Here is a 17,069-nt window from a genome sequence, read left to right as displayed (position 1 = left end):
TTCAGTGGAAATATACTTGTTTAGTGTATTTATTTCTTTTGAGAGAGAGAGTGAGAGTCAGGGAGGGGCAGAGAGAGAGGGAGAGAGAGAATCCCAAACAGGCTCCACACTGTCAGCACAGAGTCCGACTCAGGGCTCAGTCTCATGAACTGCGAGATCATGACCTGAGCTGAAATCAAGAGTCGGATGCTCAATTGAACGAGCCACCCAGGTGCCCCCAGTGGTAATATTTTTTAAAATTAGGAATCTAAACCATGGAAAGAATTAAGAAAGGACCATCCTAGAGTCTCAAAATGAAAGAAAGAAACCCTTAAAGGATATAAATGAATTACAAGTAAGACATAGTCAAATAGCAAATATAAATTCCCTCCTCTCACAACACCTCCATGGTCTGGGCTTCAGTTACCGTAGGGGAGCTCTGGGGTACTAAGTGTCCTGTTAGCAGCATGGGGGAGCTGTTATTTATAGGTGGTTTGGTGCTCTCGGTTGTTATCTTGCTTCTGGCACTGATAGACTGGAACTGTTTCAACCATATGACCAAGAATGAATAGTAATGGCTGTTTTGGAGTCAGAAAAGATGGGACAGATTTTACAATATCTCAGAATGATGTTATTGATAACTTAGCTGTGGAAGGAAAAGTTGAAGTTGGTTGTTTAATGAAACACATTTGATGACGCAGAACATGCTACATTTTTGTTAGTTAAGAACACTCATGGGGCGCCTGGGTGGCTCAGTCAGTTGGGCGTCTGACTTCGGCTCAGGTCACAATCTCACGGTCCATGGGTTCGAGCCCCGCGTCTGGCTCTGGGCTGATGGCTCAGACCCTGGAGCCTGCTTCCAATTCTGTGTCTCCCTCTCTCTGCCCCTCCCCTGTTCATGCTCTGTCTCTCTCTGTCTCAAAAATGAATAAATGCTAAAAAAAAAAATTAAAAAAAAAGAACATTCATGATCATACTACTTATTTTTTTTTTAAGTTTAGTTTGAGAGAGAGAGAAAGAGAGAGAGAGAGAGCACATAAGCAGGGGAGAGGCAAAGAGAGAGAGATAGAATCCCAAGCAAGCTCCACACAGAGCCCAACTGAGAGCTCGATCTCACAAACCATGAGATCATGACCCGAGCCAAGATCAAGAGTCAGAAGCCTGATCATGTCACTTCTTAATAGAGAATAAAAATGTTTTTTCAATGTTGCTTCAAGTGTGGACTTAAAACAAAAAACTGAAAAGTCTTTTTTTTGACAAAAGTCTTATGGGTTGTTTGTGTGTTTCTTTGGTCCCAAATAAGCATCACTTTTAATAGATCCTTACTTTTTCATTAGAAACATGGTTAAATAGGGGTGCCTGTGTGGCTCAGTCGGTTGGGCGTCCGACTTCGGCTCAGGTCATGATCTCACGGTTTGTGGGTTCAAGCCCCGCGTCGGGCTCTGTGCTGACAGCTCAGAGCCTGGAGCCTGCTTCAGATTCTGGGTCTCCCTCTCCCTGCCCCTCCCCCACTCTCACTTTGTCTCACTCTGTCTCTCAAAAATAAATAAATAAATGTAAAAAAATTTAAAAAAAGAAACATGGTTAAATACTTCACAGTTAGAACATTGAATGCTCATAAAACTCAAGTATGTTGATGTTTCAGTGGTGGTGTAATCTTTGAATAAAGGGATTTTATCTAAATCAACTGGTCGGAGAGACATTGAAGGCTTATCCGGAAAATGTATTTGCATGTTGTTGCACCTTTACTTATCCAGTAAATATTGATCAGGCCCCTACACAGTGCCCGGCTCTGAGTTAACATCGTACATAAGAAAAGGAGTCTCTGGTGGTAAGAAACTCCTACCACACACACACACACACACACACACACACAGGACAATGGCCCAGAGGGGCAGGTGCTGTAACCCAGGTTACACAGTGTGCTGTGGGGATACAGAACAGAGAGCAAAAATAGTAACCGCTGAATATTTTTGGGCTATTCAAAGGACAAGTGTTTAAAGAAGGACCCATACCTCCAACTCAAGATCGTAAAAACCGTGGGAGATTTTCAAAGGCGGTCAAGACAGCAAGTCCGCGTACATCCAGCGAGCGAATCATGAGCCGTAGCCAAGAACAGAATGGAACTTAGAAACTTAGATACACTTTAAAGTTTGACATTCCTCAAGGTTTTTAAGTGTTTCCCCTTGTTCTTAGGAAGTGAATTGTCACTCTGTGCCCAATGCTTAATTAGATATTTCATAATTGCCGTCTATCTCTTAAGTACTTCTAGCACAGATACCCCGCAGATAATGTCAGTGGATCCAGAGCTTTCTTCTGGTTTTAAATTTAAATACATGATTTCAACCAACCATTCGTAGTTGAAGAGGCCAAGCTGTAACAGAGAACATTCTTCATATAATCTGGCCAGTGTTGAAGGCATATCAAGTAACTTATAAGATTTATTTACTTGGAAAAGATTTCTTTCTAATTAAGGATAAAGGTGGAAGGCATACATTTAAAAATTATTTTATTTCGGGGCACCTGGGTGACTCAGCCGGTTAAGTGTCTGACTTTCGCTCAGGTCATGAGCTCATGGATTGTGAGTTCGAGCCCCTTGTCGGGCTCTGTGCTGACAGCTCGGAGCCCGGAGCCTGCTTCGGATTCTGTGTCTCCTCCTCTCCCTGCCCCTCCCCTGCTCATGCTCTGTGTCTCTCTGTCTCTCAATAATAGATAAACGTTAAAAAATTAATAAAATAAAATAAAATAATTTAAATTTTTTCTTCTTTATTAATATTTCATTTAGGAGAGGAGATCAGCCTGGGACCAGGCATTTATAATTATTAAAAAAAATTTTAAACATTTATTTATTATTAAGAGACAGAGAGAGACAGAGCATGAGCAGGGGAGGGGCAGAAAGAGGAGGAGACACAGAATCTGAAACAGGCTCCAGGCTCTGAGGTGTCAGCACAGAGCCTGCTGTGGGGCTCGAACCCACGGACAGCGAGATCATGACCTGAGCCGAAGTCGGACGCTTAACCGACTGAGCCACCCAGGCGCCCCAGGCATTTATAATTATATTTGCACTATGATAACGTAGAAAAACTCTATGAAACTGGTGGGAAAAATGAGGCTTTTCAGGCCTTTAATAAATTACTTTGAAAAAGAAAAAAAGGAAATCTTCAGAAAAAGCTCTCTTGAGACTTAAGACCATGGCAGATGCAATGACAGTGGTTCCAGAGTCGTGCGGAACCGTGCATTCCCTCGGGACACTCCGATTTCACATTAAATGTAGATAATGATGGTGACAGGATCACCAATGCTTTACTTTTAACATTTTTTTTTCCCTTTCAAATTTTTTAGTGATTTATTTGCTTTTGAAAAAATTTTTTAATGTTTATTTTTGAGAGAGAGAGAGAGAGAGAGACAAGGAGAGAGAGACAGAGAGAGGGCACACACGAATGGGGCAGGGGCAGAAAGCGAGGGAGACACAGAATCCAAAGCAGGCTTCAGGCTCTGAGCGGTCAGCCCAGGGCTGGACGTGGAGCTTGAACTCATGAACTGCAAGATCATGACCTGAACTGAAGTCGCACGCTGAACCGACTGAGCCAGCCAGGTGCCCCCATTAGTGATTGAATTTGTAGTAATGTATGTGACAATAATGTACATGACAAAAAAATATGTGAATAAACATAAAATAAAGGCAGAAAAGAAGGACTTAGGACAACACCAAGAGAGCAAGATGGTGGTTGAGGTAATAGTGCACGCATTGTGCCACATTCCATGTTGTGCTGAATCATACACAAAAGTGCATTGCGCATTCTCAGTTGAAGTGAACGATTAGTGGATGTGACTCCTTCCTCCTTGGGCTGCGTCCTCAATGGAATGAAGAGAGGCTCAGAACAACGCTGTTCTGGCTGGTGTATGTTTTTCTTTTCAAGTTTATTTATTTATTCTGAGAGAGAGAGAATCTGTGAGCTCTAGTGGGGGAGGGACAGAGAGAAGGAGAGACAGAATCCCAAGCAGGCTCCACTCCATCAGCACAAAGCTCGACACAGGGCTCGAACTCATGAATGTTGAGATCATGACCTGAGCTAAGATCAAGACTAGGATGCTAAGACTAGGAGCTAAGTAAGATCAAGACTTACCCGACCGAGCCACCCAGGCGCGCTACCCCCTCTTTTTATTTAAGTTTATTTATTCTGGCCTAAATATGTTTGACACTAGATACATGTCGTCTTATTTTGCTTTTTCACAGTAAAAGATAATAGTTCATTTTTAGCGTTGGTGAACAGAAAACGGTAAGCAAGCTTGGTTGCTGAGAAAGACACTTAAGTTCTTTTTCCTTCCATCTTCTTCTAATGATAGGATGAGGAGGCAGGGGCTCACCAGCTGGGTACTCGAGACAGTCCAGGGGAAAGCTAGAAGAGCTCACATGGCATCTTGGTTAATGTCTTGTGTCAACTTCACTGGGCTACAGGATGCCCAGATATTTGGTTAAATGTGATTCTGGGTGTGTATGTGAGGGTGTTTCTGGATGAGGTTAACACTCGAGTCAGTAGCCTGAGTAAAGCAGATGGCCTGATGGGCTTTGACCTCATCCAATGTGTTGGAGGCCCGAAGAGAAGAAAATGTGGGGAAAGGGGAACTTGCTCTCTGTCTGATCACTGGAGCTGAGACACTGGTCTTCTCCTGCCCTTGGACATGGGCTCTCACGCTCCTCAGGGCTTCAGACTTGCACTGGAGACCCATCATTGGATTTCCTGGGTCTTCAACTCGTAGACAGCAGATCAAGGGGCTTCTCAGCCTTCATAATCATGTGGACCATGATTCCCTACAATATATATTGGTCTCCTCTTGGTTCTGTTTTTTCTAGAAAAGCTTGACCAATGTGCATGGCAAATACCGAGGGGAGGGATGTGAGGGACTAGAGATGTTTGCAGCCATGGTGTGGCACTACTGGTGACACTCTTTTGCCCTTCCTGTCCCGAGGCATATTGTCTGGCTCTCTGCGCTTCCTTGGAATGTCTACTCTCATACGAGTCTGAACAACAGAGCTAAACTTCCTCTAAATGCAAGACATTCCTACTCTCTGGAGCAGAGTGTGGGTGGTGGTCCTTGCAACAGGCAAACTGCTTCAATTTTATTCTTTGACCTTCAAATATAACCCCAAATATAACTAAATTAACTTAAATATACGAATAAATTCAGCAATGAAAGCAGGCCCTTTTATTTAGTAATAATTTAGTTTTTCATTTTAGATTTCAATGGCCTGTCACAAAGGCCTGATGGAGTCATCAGTCAACGATTATTATGGTGTCTCTCTTTATGTCTGGATCAGATTTAATAAATGACTCTTCCTGTCATTTCCTTATTTTATGTTTAGAGCCTCCACCCTCCTCCTCCTCCTCCTCCTCCTTCTTCTTGTTCTTCTTCTTCTGGATACTCAATGACTCCCTTTAATCCAGAATCTTAAGATCCATTTAGAGATTTATGTGATAGAGTGATTATGGTTCATTTGTTTTGCTGCTATAGATACATACCTATTGTATGGGAGACACAAAAGGTTAGAAGGTTTGAATTTGACTTTCTCCCTTATCTGTGTGGAAAGCTTGCTTTTAGCCTATGCTCTGGCCAATATTTTACCTTTGCAATTCTGATCAAAGTGCCACATAATTTTTATTTCAATTCAACCTTTGTGACTAAGGCAAGATTTAGGATGAAGTAGATATGTCCTCAACAGAAAGAACGCACATGAATTTTCCTTCTGACTATGGAGATGAAGTTTCTTGGACAAAAATGGAAGAACTCTGGCTACCAATTTACTGCCTTTGGAGACTTTTACATTTTTTACTATTAATAAGTTGAGCTATGAGGTAATAAATATATGTTTAATTTTAAGCATGTGTGGAATGCTGGAATACAGACAGCGAAAAATATTTTGAAAATAAAAATTAAATTGACTTCTTTTTTTCTACAGAAGCAAAGACAGACCGATTGTACAGTCAGCTTTGCTTCAGAAATTATTTCCTGTACAACTTCCGGAAACAATCAATGACCTCTCATGAAATGGAAGGCGGTTTTAAATGCCCTCCATTCAGTTTGTCATTTAGTACAACCAGGCAAATCCAGAATGAGGAAGATTAATTTATTTTCATTATTTTAAAATTTCTAAACAGAAAGTTACACTTTGTTTCAAGGTTGAACGCTGTGAGGTGTTGTTCTGGAGAGACTGATTTCGAATCGGGTTGAACAGGGATGGGCCAGCTTGTTCTACAAAGTTCAGCTGAGCTCAGGTCTCCACTTAATCTGTTTTTTTGTGAATCAGGCAATTTGTCAAGTGAAGGGGATAAAAGGTGGACCAGAAATATCTATGCTCGAGAGCTGAAGAGTTGCATCAAGGAATGAGAAGGAGCCACAGCAATGTCTCCTGCGCACGGAAGCAGGTGTTATGAGGCGCTAAGGTACCGGGAGGGGCAGGACCTTGGGTGGGTGGTCGTGGGGCCCTTCTGGAGGAGCATCCCGAGATGGGTGGAGGGCCCTCTGGAGGAAGAACCCTGAACTGCAGAGAAAAAGAGCCCATGGCCAAGGCGTAGGGCCAGGAACCATAGCTTGGAGGGGTGGGTGGACATTGCTCTTCGAGTTTCTACCTGGTGACGGGAAGTAGTAGATGAGGCTATGCCAGTGGCTGGGCCGAAGCTGGGGAGGTCCTTGTGTGCCCTCTGGTTGCAACTGATGGAGTCCAGGGAGGGGAATGACATGATTAGATTTGTGTTTTGGAAAAACAAAGATCACTGGTGGCTTTATGAAAACTGAATTTCAAAGGGAAAAACTGGCGATAGGGTCCAAGCGATGAAGTCTTGGATTTCAGTAGCATAGCGAGTGAAGCGGTAATATATTTTATTTAATAAATTAGGTGGTAAAATCAGCAGGTCCTGGTTGACAGGATGTGGGGTGGGAGAGAGGAGTAATAAAAATACTAACAATGACAGCTAATATTCACTGTGGCTTTCTTTAAGCTTCAGCGTGAGTGGGAAGGATGAGGGAATGCATTTGTCCCTTAATTCAGTCATTTACTTACCTACCTGTTCATTTGTTTTTCCTTTAGAACTTATGTTCTAACGGGGTGCCTGGGTGGTTCAGTCAGTTAGGCGTCCGACTTCAGCTCAGGTCATGATCTCATGATCTCATGGTTGGTGAGTTTGAGCCCCGCATCGGGCTCTGTGCTGACAGCTCAGAACCTGGAGCCTGCTACGGATCTGTGTCTCCCTCTTTGTGCCCCTCCCCTGCTTATGCTCTCTCTCTCTCTCCCTCTCAAAAATAAATAAACATTAAAAAATTAAAAAATTAAATTAAAAAAAGAACTTATGATCTAAAGAGGCAGATAGACAAGTGAATCAATAACTACAATATATTTAAAATGATAATGCATTTATATGAGGGCACTGTAAGATCTCACAGAAATGACCCTTACGCAACAGATGTTTTCAAATATTGCCCGTACTGTCTCATTTAATAAGTAAGCCTTACATCAGTAAGGCAACTGGCATTTTCTTAAGCAAATTGCATAGACAACTGTCATAATTTAGACAGAAAAGAATAAAACGTTAATCATGGTTGAAGTAAATGTACATCTAGAGGTGACCTGTATGCGAAAGTTTCAAACTTACCCACTTTTTCTCAACTCGCACAAATGCCTGCTCGCACACATGCCTGGGAGATTTATCTCTGTCACCAACGTCCCATCAGACATTTGAGGAGTTTCATCAATGTCAGCCAGGAACCATTTGTAACACTGAATGAGTACAACTTTGAAGCTATACCTCATGTAATTCAGTTTTTGGCGAGCTGGAAATGTGCACAGGATAGATGGCAGGGCTCTATTATGGGATGAACAGGGTGGCTGCAAACAGGGCAGGAAAGAAATTTCCTACGGACATCTGGAAGCCAATTGCCTGCAATGCAGCGCAGACCGTGGCTTCTGTGAAAAACAAACAAAAAAATGATGCAAACAGATCAGCCTTCAGTATAGCAGTCAGAGATGGGGCCACTGGGAGGTGGCCATGGGTTGAAGAAATAAAGAGCAAACCATGGTCCCGGCTAGGCTGATCGTGTGTAGACGTTGGGAAGAAACAGATCTCTTCTTGACCACAGCCGTGTCAACATCACGATTTGGTTACATCTGCTTAAATCACTACTTTGAATGTTGCTCACAGTTTCTGACATGGTTTCTGATTGTGGGATGTCAAGAATTTTTTTCAGCTTTGCCATGAAAGCACGATTCAAACCACAGTAGTTTCTTACAGGCATTCCAGGTCCTGAGCTAATTTTCAGAAGTGCAATTTTCGAGTAGATACCTGGTTAAAAACAGGACCTGGGCAGAAACGGAGAAGGAAAGGAAGCATTTTGTTTTCCCTCTGCCGTCTTTGGGATTTCTCTGATTGGTCTGAATGGGTCAGGAAACTAAAGAAATAAACGAGACAAAGAGGGTGGCCCCAGCTATATGTTTGCAGTGGCTCCACGACAGCATGAAATGAGTTTTGATAATTCCCTCGAGATGCCCGCCAGGAGGAGCCGGGGACCTGTGTCCTGGCGAGCTTTGTCCGTACCCAGCTGTGCACTCCTGGCAATTCATTACAGCCTGTGGGCTTTGCTTCTTCCATCTATACAGTGGGGACAGCAAAAGTGCCATGTTATTAGCTGGCAGTGTGGTTTAGATGACTTCACCCGTGTGCCTTGCACATCATAACCACTAGGAACGTGTTTGCTATTATTACTATGAAATGAGGACAGATAAGAATTTTCCACGTTCCATCCAGCTTCCAAGTTGAGCAGGGTTTTCGTTTGTGCTATTTCCTGACAGCAGAAAACTCTACAATGTTCCAGAATGATTGCACACTTTTGGATAAGCGATCCACAGGAGATTAAAATCTGATAAACTAATAAATAAAGTAGACACTAATATGTCCAATATGAAGACTGTGCATTTCCTGAGGCTGAAAAGGAGTTTTATTTGTTTCCTTTGTTTGACACAAACCTTCCCCATGTGTAAATGGTTGAAGAAAACGCATCACACTTACGACATGCATTTCAGTGTGAGAGGAAAGCATTTCAGTTTGAGAAAATACGTCATAAAGTGATTGGTTTTAAGGCAAAGCTTGTAGGTTCCTCAATGACTAAAAATTTCTTGGGAGAGATGCAAATGTGGCATTTTATACTGAGTTTTATCACTTGGTATAAAAACGGTGAGTACTGGTGATACGATCACAGAACATTTTAATAAAAGAAAAGAGAAACGAAGAAAGGGCTAAGCTAGTCATTAATATGTGTCTGTGTCCGCTCATTTTTTTTTCTCCTAAAACCAAATAATCCATTTGAAAGCCTGCGGCTACCTGGCCAAAGGGATTTATTATCCTATGATTATTATGAGAATTTGGACAGCTCCATAAATCCAGATACTGAAATGTGTCATAACACGAAAGTGATTTCAGGAACAAGGGATTTATTTATTTTTTTCTATACACAGTGTCTGGCTTTTATTTCTAGGACAGGCATTTAAAATGGTCATTTAGGAATGTATACCTTCATCAGCAATGTCCATAAGAAAAATGAAAAAGAATTCTGTTATCACCCCTCTGATGAACAGAGCAACTGTTTTCAATAAGTGGAATTATTAGAATAGTTTTTCTTATCTTTTTATCTTACGATTTTTCATGGAGGGAACCATAAACTTGGATAAGCAAACAAAACACTGAATTTAGGACTTGTCTCTCTTTTCAATGAAAAAAAAAGTCTTTGGATCTGATGATGAACCTCTGTTAATGGTGAACATCTTCTTTATCCAGATTGGATTCCACGTTGTCTTGACAAACTATAGTTTCAGCTATTATAATAGTCAGGTTCTGACTTTTCAGCATCGAGGTAAGAGGACAACTAGGTAGAAAGTAAAGGTTTGTGTGTGTTTTTAAAACGAGATTTCAGAAGCCAGAGGGAATGTTTTTGTTTGTTACAATGAAATGTTTCAGTTTTAGACTTCAGATTCTAAATAAAGCTATAATTCTTTCCCATTATCTCTGACATCTGCCCTGGCTTGAGGCAGTCACTAACCATAATATTCTCTCCTCCATCCATGTCTAAACAAGAATGAATCCCTACCATCCCCACCTGTCAGACACCTCAGAATCTGATACGTCTTATTTGTAGCAATTATCACAGCTGTAAATTCACTTTTGTTACTATGGTATTAATACTCATCGCGCTCATTAAACTGTAAAATCTGGGAGTACAGAGCTGTGACCCATTTTGTCAACCATTATGACCCAGCACACACACACACACACACACACACACGCACACACACACAAATATTTCTTGAAATAGTGCCCGATTGACTGACTGAATGAAATGCATCTGTCATAAAAGTTGATGTAGGTTTTCCTAAAACACCCCCCAAAAAAAAATAAATAAAAAATAAACAACTGTTTGAAATCACATACGGCACTGCTTCTTCCAAAAACTTCTCTAAGTTGGTTAACAGAGTGACCTCAAGGAATACATTCCACTTCCTAAAAGTAGGATGTGTATTAAAAGCATATGTATTAAAAACATGTCTCCAACTATTAAATGCGATAGTTATGTGTTTGTAAGAAGAAAGGACTAAAATTCAGCAAGTGATTTTTTTCCCCATGGACATGTACAATTCCTTAAAGCATGACTGTCCTATACTGAGCATAACTTCTCAGCCTGACATCATGCCACCTTAAAAGCCATCACCTTCCTGAATGGCTCCTAAGTCACCATCTCACCCTTCCTCTCCATTTCTCAGTTTCCTGTAATAACAGCTTCATGGAAATTAGTGCTTTTATGCTTCCAGGTGTGCAAAGATATTGAACACGCCACGATGGCGAGGAGGCATGAGGGTGAGGAAGCTGTTAGAAGTTCAAGATGTTAAGCAAAGGATTACGATCGCAATCATATTGCTTTTCTGTACTGTGTCTCATGGCACTGAGCTGCCTTCTTCCCGTTGCCTACATTTGAATACTTCTGGAAATTCTTCAGGAGGGCTGTATAGTTGGAGACTGAAGTTGGATTTCTTAAAAAATAATTTAGGCTATGACAAAGTCACTGGACCCAGATTTGTTTTTACTGTATTTGGCAACAAAAAAAACAGTATAATTTTGTCATCTGAAACTCTGTTTGTTTGTCTAGGATCTGCCTTTGCTACTCCCATAATTGTATCGAGAAGTATGTTATGTGTGAATGTTTAAAGTGTGTGCATTTTATTCTTTCAAGTTTTTAGTTTAAAAAATCTCAACCAAGAATAGGGTTTGTAAGAGACCAGTTTAAGAACCACTGGCAGAGATATAGGAGACAAAGTAAGCCCACTGATTGTAGCGAGATATCAAATCCTCAGGAAATGAGAATGACAATTCTCAGTCCCTTCAGATCTTCCTATAGATAATCCTACCAGCAAAAGTGGTTTACAGATAGCCCTGCAGGAAGGAGAGACAAACCCACCTTCAGTGACAGCCTCAACTTCCCTTTAGGCATCATGGATTTAGGCAGTTTCCCCATAACGAATGCCCCAGGTGGCTAAGAAAGGGGTTCAATCCCTCACCCCCCCCCCATATCCTTTCTTCACTAGCCCTAGTTATTTTATGATTTCATTGCTCTGAAATGCAATTCTCTCACTATGCTCCATGACAACCCATGGATAGTCCAATGTGCATTAAGAGAGGCAGAGGGGCACCTGGCTGACTCAGTCAGTGGACCATGGGACTCTTGATCTCTGGGTCATGAGTTCAAGCCCCACGTTGGGAGTAGAGGTTACTTAATTTAAAAAAAATATTAAAAAAAGAGAAGCAGAGGGTATGAGTGAACCCATTTGTTCATTCAACATTTAGCATGCATCCGCAGTGTTCAATTCTCTACCAGATCTCATGACACAAAGAAGTATAAAGTTGTATTCCTGTCCTGGGATATCTTACATACACCTACACCAACTTTTGTGTGAATGGTACCAGAAGTTCAACTCCCCATAATTTATAGTTTGTGTTAAATCTCTATTTCTAACTTCAGCTTATATACATATCTTTAAATTTCTAAACAGAAGAGCACTGTTCCATACAACAACCACAATGAAAATAAAAACGCAATAAAAATAACGTATAGCAAGCACTTGATAAGGAATATTTAGCAAGTGTGTAAATGTGTCTTTAATTTTTTTATTTGCCTAGAGTTGATACACAATGTTACATTAGTTTCAGGCATACAAGATGGTGATGGAACTTCTCTGTAGGTTAGGAGACTGTGCTCACTGCAAGTGTCTCTATCATCTTTTACCACACAACGTTATTACTATCTCATTGACTATATTGTACACTACATTGACACACTTATGTGTGCCTTTTATTCCTGTGACTTATTCGTTCCATAACCCGAAGCTGTTATCTCCGACTCCCTTTCACACATTTTTCTATCCACCCCCCTCTTTTCCCTCTGGCGATCATCAGTTTGTGCTCTGTATTTATAGGTCTCACACTGTTTTTTTTTTTTTTCTACATTTGTTTTTTAGATGCTACATATAAGTGAAATCACCTGGCATTTGTCTTTCTCAGTTTGACTTATTTCGCTTAACAGGATCCATCCGTGTTGTTGCAAATGGCAAGATCTTATTCCTTTGTAAGGCTGGGTGATGTTCCATGATATATTTTGTATAATGATATATAACATCCCATGATATATGTTTTATATATATATATAAAACATATATCATATATATAATATGTGATATATTATATATAATATATTATATATGTTATATATCATATATATAATATGTTATATATCACATATTATATATATCACATATAATATATATTATATATATCACATCTTTATTATCCATTTGTCTGTGTCTTCATCTTGTAAGAGTTGCATATTATTCCATTTTACAGATGAGACAACTGGACTCTGGAGAAGTTAAGTAACTCACTTAAGGCCACACAAGTAGTACACAGTAGCTGAAATGTAAGCCTTTGCGGGTGGGCTCTGGGCCGCAGTGATCAGTCTGGTTGTGTGACCTTGGGAAAATTATTTGACCACCCTGGACCTCAATATCCTCATGTGTTAATTGGGAATACCCATAATACCTGAATCACAGGGTTGTTGTGAAGATTTCATTAGCTGATATATATGAACTTAATTGCTTTGTAAATGCTATTGTTGTTATTATTACTTTTCAAGCTACATTGCTTCTCAAACCTTTCTGTGGATTTTCTGCATAACATGCTTATATTTACAACCTTTTATTTAAATTTTTTTTTTTCAACGTTTATTTATTTTTGGGACAGAGAGAGACAGAGCATGAACGGGGGAGGGGCAGAGAGAGAGGGAGACACAGAATCGGAAACAGGCTCCAGGCTCTGAGCCATCAGCCCAGAACCTGATGCGGGGCTCGAACTCACGGACCGCGAGATCGCGACCTGGCTGAAGTCGGACGCCCAACCGACTGCGCCACCCAGGCGCCCCTACAACCTTTTATTTATACTCTTCCCTTAGTGTAATGCACAATCTCCAGAAATTCCTCATTAGTTTTTTTTAACCTACCATGCCAAATTCACTTTACTTTTCAGGGTTTCGGTTCCCTTCTTTGGAATGTCAAGTACAATATCGTCTCCCTTAGGAAAGCAATCCTTTGCTTCTTACGTCCTTTGCACTTGTGTGTGTGTCACCCATACAGTAGTGGATGTGAACCTTTTATCACCACTGGCTGGATGCAGGGGAGAGGGCTATGCCTTCGACGGGTTAATATTCCTTTGGACCTACCATTGCCCTGCCCGCAAAGCTAGGCTTCCTTAAACAATGATTCACAGATTAATTTTGTAAATCCAGGAGTTCTCCTGGGTGGTCTGTTCCTGCCTATGAAGTAGAGATTAAGGAAAAAGCAACATGGGAAAGAAAGTACTGAAGGGCTTAAAGATGGCCCTAGATGAGTCAACAAGAGAATCAAAATGAGAAGCTGAGCTCCAATTTTCTGCCTTCAATCTGGGCTGACATTGATTTTGAAAGTGGTGTGTGCATTGGAATGGTCCAGTGATCACATGGGATAGGTAACTGACTTGCAACTCAAGTGTCACTTGCATGCTTTTCTTCTTACACACCAGCATCTCCACCTTGCGTTCCCCTGGGATACAACTGCATTCTTGAAGATTTATTCCTTTGGTTTAAGACACTGTCCTCAAAAAGGGCCAATAAACTGATCAAAGAGAGTTGCTAGACAGGCTAGTCATATTTTTTATATATGGGATAATATTGTACATATGCATGTGTGTGTGTGTCCACATCCTTACTCGAGAAAATATTTATAATGACTTATATGTGACAAAGAAACAGAAACATTAATTGAAAATGAGGCAAAAGAAGACAGAAAAATAAATCGAAATAAAAAATGTTGCTCAAGATCTTTACAACTAGAGAAATACCTTCTGGGTTTTATTTATTATTATTCTTTTTTTAATTTTATTTTTCATGTTTATTTATTTTTGAGAGAGAGACAAAGAGAGAGACAGCGCGAGCAGGGGAGGGGCAGAGAGAGAGAGGGAGACACAGAATCCGAAGCAGGCTCCAGGCTCTATGCTGTCAACACAGAGCCTGACACGGGGCTCAAAATGACGAACGACAGGATCATGACCTGAGCTGAATCTGGGCGCTTAACAGACTGAGCCACTCAGGTGCCCCTCTCCTGGGTTTTATTTTTATTAAAAAAAAAAAGAATACCAAAAAAAAATATATATTGTGATGAAATTAGCACCATTCTTGAAAACAAATTCCTATTTGACTTATCCTGTGCTTCTCTGGGCTCTTTGAGTGAACCTCAACACAGACTGAGGAGGCTGCAGCAGGAACAAACCCACTTATGAGCAATTCTGCAGAGAACTGTTATGGTGTCGGTGAGGCTCCAAGGTCTTGGCTGATCCACTGCCGTCTTCCTAAGGAACCCCTGGAAGAACGGGTAGACCAGATGTCCTGTAGACCAGCTATCCTGTGAGCAAACAATCTTGAAAAGAATTTTTTTTCCCCCAAATGAATTTGGAAAGCTCATAGGCCACATTTGTAATTTCCATGGGGCCTTGGCAGAAAATGAGGAGCTAGCCGAGTTGCCGTGTCTTCCTGGAAGCTGAGGAACATACCAAGGACCCAAACCTCATTAGATAATTATCCTGTATTCATTTGAGATGGCACGATGACCACTCCTAACTAGAATGGAATTCTGTTTAAAGGTTTAGTTGAAATTTGCTCTGTTGAGTAGACAAATAGGTGCAAACACCCGAAGATTTTAGCCTGTGTGGCATGGATAAAATAGTTTTAGCCTGAAGATACTTCAGGGCACATACAGGCCACTCCTCCTCGTGGCCCCATGAAATATCTTAATGCTACTCTCCGGAAAAGTTAGCACTAAAGTAGTAAACTGTTATCTTGTTAAATAGGATCATTATTTACAGTCTGCCTGAATCGGAAACTACCTACCAAGAACTTTATTATTAGACTATCTGATGTTTAACGATTTTTATTCGTAATTAATTAGGTAGCATGATTAGTTATATGTTCCAACTCTTCTGATTGTAAATAATAAAAGCATAATAAATACGTATAAAGTATGAGATGACAGTTTTATTTTCTTTGTAGCAGAGGCAATTTATACACATTCAAAAGTGGTGTCAGATTAAGAATCAAGTTTTAAAAAAATAATATTACTCTGAGTTCTTCAATTGGAAATTTTAACTGCCTTACAAGAAGGTCTTTTTTCCAATTTGGACTCTCAGCGGGGAGTTAAAGAGAACGCGACGCTCATTTGTCAGTAATCAGGGTCTAGGCTAAACACACAGAGTGTTATCCATTAAAGATTCCCATCTGCAAAGTCCAAAGGCCGAGGAAAGGCCAATAAAACATGCAAATAATCTGATATTTGCTTCTGATACATTATATCATATTCAGTCATTCATTGATTCAACATATATTTATGGCATATGTTTTGTAGACAGGAGCTGTTCGATCCAGTGAACATACACTGTGAGCAAAGCAGTAAGAGAGGCAGAAAGCATATTTACAGTCAGCCTTTTGCTCAAGTAAACATTGACCTGAACTTCACAGGCTTGGTGTTTGTCATTTATTCATTGAACAAACATTTATTAAGGCGCCATGCTAAATACCAGAGATATACTAGACAACAAGAAAGACAGATGTCCCGTCAACTGGTGGAAGGAAAATAAAAGATAAGCAGATGTAAATGCACACCCAAAGGCAAAGTTATTAAAGTATCAGAAACAGGGTTTTGTGATGGAAATAAAGTGGGGGTGGCTGGGTATGTGAGTCACTGATAAAATAAGGCAATTGGAAACATCCTGCCTGAGTGAATGATATTTAGGCTGGTATTTAAGGATGAGAAGTAACATCCAAGTGAACAGCCAGAGGTGAGCATGTCAGGAAAAATGGCAAAGTGTGTGTGAAGCCAGCCTGTCTGGAGAACAGTCAGTAAGAAAAGAGGTTCAAGACATGTTGGGAGACGCTGATGGGAGCTACCAAAATGGTCGACTTTCTTTTTTCACTTCCGATATATCATTCTACCTGAAATATGGAAAATGGGTCAGAGACGGGTCAAACAGAAAATACAGGATAGGATGGAAAGAAGGGGAGGGGTTCAGTGATCATGACACTGCATTAGTTCGGGGAAGAGAAGACAGGGACCTGGACTAGGTGGGTGGTGTGGATATGCCAAGAAATGCATTCTAGGTATTTGTTAAAGAAGAATGTATAGGATCACCTCAGGATTGCATGTGGAGAATGAGGGAAAGGAAGCCACCAAGTGTGCTGACCAAGTTTTGGCAAACTAGTGACTAGCAGGGTAAGTGCTGAGGTGTAGACGATATCTCAGCCATATGGAGGAGAAATAGATCTGGGGGGTTACAGTAGTGATTGGGGATGACCACAAATGTTTGATTGTCTTTCTTCTAGGCATATTCGAAACTCACACATGGCCAGGTGACCTGCCTTAATGAATGGGAATGGGAATGTGAGTGTCACTTTTGGGCAGAAGATTGGGAGCCAGTGAC

Source organism: Herpailurus yagouaroundi, unplaced genomic scaffold (assembly GCF_014898765.1).
Source record: "Herpailurus yagouaroundi ecotype Mexico unplaced genomic scaffold, PumYag 164, whole genome shotgun sequence".
NCBI lineage: Eukaryota > Metazoa > Chordata > Mammalia > Carnivora > Felidae > Herpailurus > Herpailurus yagouaroundi.
This window is presented reverse-complemented; position numbering follows the sequence as displayed.